At 33.1% G+C, this 8,832-nt stretch overlaps 1 protein-coding gene across 1 annotated transcript in view; it reads right to left on the bottom strand.

Annotated features, from left to right (window-relative positions):
- The window catches only part of LOC108555311 (aquaporin AQPAn.G), a 95,669-nt gene that overhangs the window by 3,998 nt on the left and 82,839 nt on the right, over positions 1 to 8,832 (bottom strand). The gene's annotated exons all lie outside the window — the stretch shown is intronic.

Below are 8,832 nucleotides of genomic sequence, written 5' to 3' on the forward strand. Positions count from 1 at the left end.
CTGTCCACCGATGTAACATGGCGTTACATTACAAGAGAACTCTTTAATTCTAATTCGAATTTCGCAATTTCTGGAGCACGGTTGACTAACGTACAGGTCGATAAAGAGATCTCGGACTTATCTCGTGGTACGAATGATTTCCTAACGATTATGGCGTTCCACATACATGTACACTCTCACCCGAAAGTATTCAAACATTTACATTTACTATGTTCAACAACTGAGAGACTATACGAGTAAAATTAGAAAATAATTTATACAATATTTATACTTAATATACATTTATTACTGTAATAATAAACGAATCGAAATATTTTACTTTTTAATTAATTTAATTAATTTTTTAATTAATAGTACTTTCGAGTAATATTGTATAATACATTATTAGTATATACTATTTTCATGATGGTGCATGTTTATATGAAAAATGTATCGTAAATATTATACACATAGATGAATTATTTTGTAATTCTACTAACATAATTTTGAAACATCTTTATTGGTATATACACATCGTTGGGTGTCCTAAAATCCACGCAGATTTTATAGAAAACACACAAATTTTTAATTAAAGATCATAAAAATTGCTTGATTCTTGCATGATTCTTTTGCGCAGTGCTCTATTTTTAATAACCCTAAATTTTCAGTTGTCACGTTGTCTTACTTTTTTCACTGGCATCACTTTACCGCGCAAATGGCGCAAAATTCAAATCTGGCGCGTTTTTTGGGACACTCTAATGTAGATGTTGAAATATTTTTGGATGCGAGTGTATATCCTCGTTGGGATCTAGGCTTATCGTTAGATCTACGATTATGTTTACAAAACGTCTGTTTGATAGGCGAGGTTAGCGAAGGAATTGTCGCGAAATTCCGAGCATTTCTCCTCGCTCTGTTTGGCCAGGAGGGGCCATTTTCGAGTGCGCAGCCATTTCGCTTCGAGCCCTTGAAATGCACGTGTGACTCTGAATATCTCGCATGGCAACAGACGCCCTTAATTCACGTTGCAAACTCGAGGCAATAAATGCGCGCGTATGCGTGTTCCTTTGTAGGTAGTATAAATGACGAACGAGTTTAAGAAAGATTGACGTAATGCGATTGATTTGTGCGTCTTTTTGCAACGGGAAGGTACAATCCTCTCTGGCGCAAATAGTTGGAGGGAATTGATTCGATAAACGCGACGAGGGAATGAGTTAAACAGGAAATTTTATTGCACGCTAATCATAAAGAAGCAATCCTAATAAATTTCAGTAAATTTTCTTTCGTTCAAGGCAATCGGCAATTTATAAATTCGTAGTAAATAATCGCAACGATGTAATTTGTAAATTTGAACGAATTTCGTTTCGCGCCAAATAAGGGTAACGAAGTAATTTATAAATTGAAATAAATGTCGTTTTGTTCAACGAATAATCAGAATTTATGAATTTTAACGAAGTTTGTCCTGCAAAAACTAATCGTACGAAGGTAATTTATAGATTTGAATAGGTTCCGTTTCGCGCCAAAATAGGATCACCAAGTAATTTATAAATTTAGGTAAATTTTGTTTTATGTTAAATAAACACGACGAGGTAATTTATAAACTGGAATAAATTCTATTCTCTTCGACAAATAATCGTAATAATTTGTAAATTTGTATAAGCTTCGTTTCGCGCTAAATAATCGTAAGTAATATATCGATTCAAATAAATTTATTTTCGCGCCAAATAACGAAATAGTTTTCAAATTGAAGGAAATATTATAAAAATACTGTAAAACAGCTTCGCGTTAATTCGATAATAAATAACAATAAATTATTATAAATAGTAAATAACAATAAATAATAAAACAGTACTAAATAGTACTCAAAAAATTTTAATCATTAAATTCTATTGTTTTTTCAAGATACAAAAAAATTACTTTAAAAATTGGTTTTAAAAATTAAATTTAACTTTGATTATTGTTTTAAGATTAAAAGAAATCGCAACAATTAAAAAAAATATAAAAAACAAATATCGTCTATTTACGTTGAATAAATAAATAAATATTTGCCCGTATATATAACTTCCTTACTTGTTCGAGCAAATATTAAAATATGCAAGTGTGCTTGTGGATTAGGTGGGAGAGTAAGAGTAAATACGTCGCAGACTCTTCGGCGTCAGTCAATCCACCGGAAACATTTGTAGTAGTAATGTGGCAGAAACCAGTTCGGAGGATCTGAGATTCCAAATGAGAACAAGATGTCAGAGAATAAATTACAAAGACAAAAAGCTGCGGAAGAAATCTTACTGGAAAGTAGATTTAGAAAAAAAAGAAAGAATTTTAATTACGTGTCTAGAGTCATTAAAATTCAAATTTGTTAATTTAATATAACAGAATATCTAAACTGATATACATATACATATACATATACATATATATGACTCCACTTTTTGAAGATTCTGTATAAGTAAATATATATAAATTATATATATAATATATAAAGTGTTATATGTGTAATATGACATATTACATACTATATATAATATATTGTACATTATATACTATATGTATTGCATAAATATATATTATTTGTATATGTAGTGATGTACATATTTACTTTTACAGAACTTCTAAAAGTGTATCTATATAAAGCATATTATATATACTAATACAATTAGTATTTATACTAATGTATTAATTAGTAATTAGTAGGTACTTGTTATTATATTCGTAAAATTTATCCAAAAATGGTACATAATTGTACCGCACAATTCAGTCCAAACACGTGATTACCCATGCGCATTTGTAAAGTGCTGAAACTCCTGGCCCCATCACAAATTCTCCATCGACTTAATATTTCACTTAATGGTCCCAAATATCCAAGTACGTAAATCAAAAACGTGCAACAAATAAAGCAATAAAACTTCGATCCTTAATTTAAAAAGAAGAAAAAAAAAGACAGTCCTAATAATTTAACATTTCAATACCCAATCAGAGGTTACACGCGATTAAGAAAAAGGAGCAGTAAAATTTTACAGAAAAGTCGAAGCAAAAAGATAGCTTAAAAAAAAAAAAGAAGAAGAAACAGATCATAATATACAAAACCAAAAATAAAGATAAAAAGTACAGAGCAGAAATGATTCGCAGGATACAAAGGACGAAAATTAGAAAAGAAGAAAGAAGACACGCGTGGTAGGGGTGAAGTCCGTGTAAGAGAGGGAAGTGTAAATGATGTCTAGATCGGTGGCTGGTCCGATTTGAGTGCGGTAGACTGAGTGGGGCGGCGGTGGGCCCCGCCACGGCCCAGTTCTCATGCACGTCGACAAGGTCTCGGTTCGCCCCGGGCGATCGGTACACATGCGCCGACGAGTTGCCGCGATTACGCAACTCATCTTCTCGGATTGTACGCTTTTCCCCTCTTCTTCTTCTCCTTCTTCTTTTACGCTTCTTCTTCTCCCCCCTCGGCGCCTCTTTCTCTTCTTCACCGCCACGACCCCGTCGTGCGCGGCGTTTTTCATCGATGGTGTCGCGCGGGGATAGCAGCGACGTCGGTCATTCGGCATAAATTTTCTGACCACGGTGCTCCGAGCGAAGATCAAACGGCAAGATATGAACTAATTGATTTTATTAATTACAAGTTCGAGCACGGGCGACGCGTGGCCCTCCTTTTAATCGAAACGCGAGTGGCCGGCACTCGCGAGGACGGTAATTACCGGGCGAAGGGTTTCTCGCTTTAAACGATTGCGTGGCTGCCGCGACTTTTGCAAAAATTAATTTCAACCCATTGCGCTCTGGTTGAACAGGAGGCCTTGTGCCGAATGAAAAAAATATCCTATGCCGTGCGATTTTAATTAATACGCGGCCCACGGCAGGCCGAACAGCGCGAAGAGACGCGCGTACACGCGCGAATCTACAAAGGGGAAAGTGTTGCTTCAACTTTTCATCGAGCACCGCCGTCCTTCGTCCATGCTCGGTTGTTCCAAGAAGAGCAATAAACGAAGTCCGGCTTTTATTCGGCAGCTCGCGCCTCGATAAAACTTCGTGCGCGAACGCCCTCTGCTTCTCCGTCTTTGTCGCATTCCCGTTCCCCCTCTCTTTCTTCGTCTTCTGCTTCTCCTTCTTCTCTCCACCGTGCGCCGGCAGCGCGACCCGCTTATCTCGCATTAATCTTGAATTATTAATTCTGCAAAGTGTCTAGATACCGTAGACGTACGATGGGATTTACCGGTGGCGAAACAACGTTCAAGAAACGGGCACACGTTAAAAATCGTAAACTTTGAAGATTCGTGAGGTTCTGAAATCCTTTTCGGTCGTGAATGGATCCTTGCTACGGTTTTACGTCGATTCATTTTGTTCGATGGTGTTTAGTGTCGTGAGGTTAGGTTGACGTTAAGTGAGGTTAAGGATACCGTGTGCAGTCACCTTTCAAGCACTTTTGCGAAGCTTTATGTTATTAATGACGTTACTAATTGTATGTTTCATCATTTGTAATTGCAATTTTCTTAGTATTTGTGATAATTTGACAGAAGAAAGGTTGATCCACTTGTAATAGATGGTAGTTCTCTATCTCGATTCCCACTTACAACATAGTCACTTTTCTGAGAGCTTTCTTTAATGTTTAATTGCGTTACTGTATAGTTCATTAATTTACTGCTGATTTGTATTATTTATTTCCTTGATATCATGCTGAAAAATTAATAAAATTAAAATTTATTTACTAAATTTCTTAATTAAAATTAAAATATAAGTACAATGTGTACAATGTAAGCAAGTTGATAGTAAGCAAAGAAAGGAACAGTCATTTATCTTTCATTTTCTATAAATTATTCTTATTGTTAATTTTTCTTATGAAATTAAAATTGTGAATGTAGAAATTCTATTGTCTCTATTGTTACCTTTTTACAATGAAATTAGATCTCCGAAGTTCCTTTTCATTTTTCACGCAATATTTCTATTAAATGTTGGGAAATTTCAAAGAAGAGTGAAGATGAAGACACAAAGAAATTACTTTTAATGTGTGCTTCCACAAGTTAATTCATTGAAATGGATGTATTATGGCGAATGCGATAGGTGGCGTAATTCATTCAAGGATTTAGATGAGATAAAACATTCTCCTGAATCGTGCATGCTTATTAAGAATTGTAGAATCTCGGATTAGTTCATAGACTTCGTTCCCTCGGGCTGCTATGACCCATAGCCTGGGGACACGTTCGTTGCACGTTCGCGGTTGTGCCTCTGCTCTCGTTCTTTTAAATGAATTACGAATCATAGAGACTCATTGTAATGCCATATGTGTCATGTTTAACCCTAGCTGAAAGTCAATCAATCATAAGTTTCAAAAACTGACACGTAAACGTGCAATTTGTACGTGTCTCAAAGATAATTCGAGCGTTAAGAAAGGATAGCACGGGAAATTGATTTCTTCCAGATTTAAATACTCGCGAATATTCGAGTAGCCATTTTTCAAAGCGTTTAATTATGAGCAAGTTGTTCGTTAAATACGACGAACTTTGATCTCGTATCTTTTTTCTAAATGGTTGCTCGTAGAAAATTCAGTATCCAGTATTGACGTTAAATTCCTCTCTTGGAATATTTATTTTGTGCACTTGGAACACTAATTGTAGTACCCGTAGAGGTTAGGTTTTCTGATCTTTTATTTTTTTTTTAAATGGTTGCTCGTAGAAAATTTCGGTATCGATTATTGATGTTAGATTCCTCTGTTGGAATATTTATTTTGTGTAATTGTGACACTAAATAAAGAGTACTTTCGAATATTTGTTGCTTAATATATAGGGTGTCCCAAAAGTGATGCAAGATTTAAATTTTGCGCTATTTGAGTGGTAGAGCGTTGCCAATGAAAAATAAAGACAGCGTAACAGCTGACAGTTATTAAAAATGGAGTGCTACATGAAAGAATAACGCATCTTCGTTGTTGAGAAATATTTACAATTTTGAATTAAAAACTTGTATTTTCTATCGAAATTATTTGAGTGAATTTTGGGACACCCAATATACTGATTATGTAATCGTATTATAATTTTAAGACTGTATAAATTTTATAACAACTAATTTTGTAGAGGAATAACTAATGCAATGGTTTCGCGTCAACTGGTTATTGGTTATGTTTACATCTTTTATGAATATTTACTATAAATATAGTAAAAATATGTTATGAACTAATAATTGTATAAATATTTATTAGACACATATAACATTAATTATTTTGGAAACTTCTAAAAGTATATATATCTTTTTGTTGATTGTAAACTCATTAGGAAATGAAGATATATAATGTTGTTATTGAAATTAAGTATAATGAAGCTTTGTACTCATTGCATATTAATTTTGAGTATATATCTTGTAGGTTACTTCAATTATTTCTAAATGCACTAAAGGTGATTACTACATTCAATATTCATTAGTATTCTCAGTATGACTATTTGCAAAATGATCAAAGGTATATCTTACTTATATTGCTAGGTACCTTTTGAATAATATATTAAGTGCTGTTGCTAAATGAATGCTATTAATAAATTCCAAATAAACTTTTAGTTCAAACTGTTCTACATTTTTAATACTCTCAAAGAATTTTCATTGTATATTACACAGTTACTACTTTCAAGTACGTACTTCACCATTTATATTTTATATTTTTATATTCCACAGGTTCTTTACTTTTTATATCTCTATATTTTATCATTTCTTTATGGTGTATATCATTTTATTCTATAATCCCTTTATCTTATATATTTTCTACATTTCCATACTTTTTATTTTCTTTTTATAATCTACTGACCTTCTAGATCCTTATGTTTTATAGTCTTCTTTATCTTCTATATCTCTTTACTTTTATATCTGTATATTCTGAAGTCCATCTATAGCTTTATTATTTAATTCTACTATCACAGGTCCTTCTATAGCTTTATTCATTCTATATCCTGTAATTCTTTTACTCAATATAGTTTATATTTCCATATTTCTTAAACCATCTGTATGTGATATAGAGATTAAGTCTTTTATATTTCTATGTAATAGAATTTACTTACTTTCTGTACTTTTATATTCTACAATTCCTTACTTGTCTATATCTCCATATTCTTGCAATCCTTTTACCTGTTATTCTTTCCCCATTAGTCCTACACACCATGAAACAAGAAATACCTATGTCAAAAATAGGTAAAATTTTAAACCAATCCTAATGGTCTTAGTCATTATAAGTATATCAAATACCTTTCTAATAACCATCATAGATCTCACAGAACAGAACAGCAAGCCTATTTCTCAAGCATCGATAGGAATAGTTCGAACGAAATTTTTTACAGTCGTAAAAGTTCATTTCCAGATTTTCTCACGGGAACCTAATTCGAACTCCATAAAACCCACAGAGTATGGCGGTGGTCGTGCTCCGTGCCCGCATAATTAGGGTGCACGACTTGCACACGAGCTGCAAGGTTCACGTACGATCATGCGGGACAATGATCTTTCACTCGTGGATCACGTTGCACAACAGCTCGAGACGAGGGAGCGGTCTTTCTCATAGGCCTCCGAAAAGACCTCCAGTAAGATGACTCTAATATTTGCCAAAGGATACAAGGCTGTTGCGACAGGATTCGATTTTATCTCAAATTTCAAACGAAACTGGGAATCGTCCAAAGAGGATTTCTAAAATGCCCTAACACGCACAATGCTCATTTCCATGCGTGGTACTGCTCGGGATAATGCTGAAAAAATTTCAGATAAGATGGAAATTTATAGCATTTTACATAACGTCCCTCTGGGTAGATTTTAAGATTTCTCGTTGGAACGTGAACGTCAAGTGGAAATGTAAATCGTTTGAAATTTATTTTCTATAAATGAGATTATGATCGAGATAATTGTACGAAGTGCATACAGTTCTCGACGAATAACTTTGCATCAGCTGGCTGCAAAATTGTAGCTCGAAATCTACGCAGATAATTTTTAATTGCAGGAAGTTTTATGGAACTTTCCTTATCTCGCGTTGTTGCAAATGTAACTTTATGATATTTTAAGCGCTCGTGTTACTTTGTTGTGCATGTTCGTGCATTGCTTAGATCAGGTATTTAGATTATCTTCTCGTATAATACTTTTCATGCGACGTTTATGATAATCATATACGATATCAAACAGTATTATTACAGGCTACAAGGAACAGTATTATTACAGGCTGCTACCCTAGTAAAAGAATTCTTACCTACGAATAAAAAAAATTCAAATTTATAGTCGTTGATATTATTCGATATTAATTAATATTTTATTACGTATTACCTATGTCGTTTTTCTTCGAAAATTTTCACGAATCACGTACTTTATAGGAATTTCAACGAAATCGAGTCTAAAGTTACGAACATTAAATAGTATATTATATTTATATTGCATCATTTATCAAACATTATATTAGGAATTCCTTTAGGAATTTCCACGTGTATTAATTTCATCATGGAAATCTGAAGTTACACAATTTCGATGAAATTAAACGTATAATTAGCAGTAATTAGTTTCAAGTATTACTCTATATATTTCTTCAAACATTTTCAGGAAATTAATTAAAAATATTAAGTCACAATTTGGATGAAATTAAACCTAAGATTAGAAGTAATTAATTCCAACTATTATACTATATCATCTCAAAAATGTTTATGTAATTAATGCTCCTATAGAAACTTGAATGAAATTGCACATAAAGTTAGCAATAATTATTTTTAATTATTATACTAAGTCTCTCAAACAATTTCTATGCAATAGGCTTTCTCATAGAAATTGCAATATTTAAGGAAAATGAAACTTGAAATTAGAAGTAATTAACTTCCACAATTACATTATCTTCCTTTAAAAATTTTCACGCAGCTAATTTCCCTA

This window comes from Eufriesea mexicana, unplaced genomic scaffold (genome assembly GCF_001483705.2).
Source record: "Eufriesea mexicana isolate 0111107269 unplaced genomic scaffold, ASM148370v2 scaffold474474847, whole genome shotgun sequence".
Classification (NCBI taxonomy): Eukaryota; Metazoa; Arthropoda; class Insecta; order Hymenoptera; family Apidae; genus Eufriesea; species Eufriesea mexicana.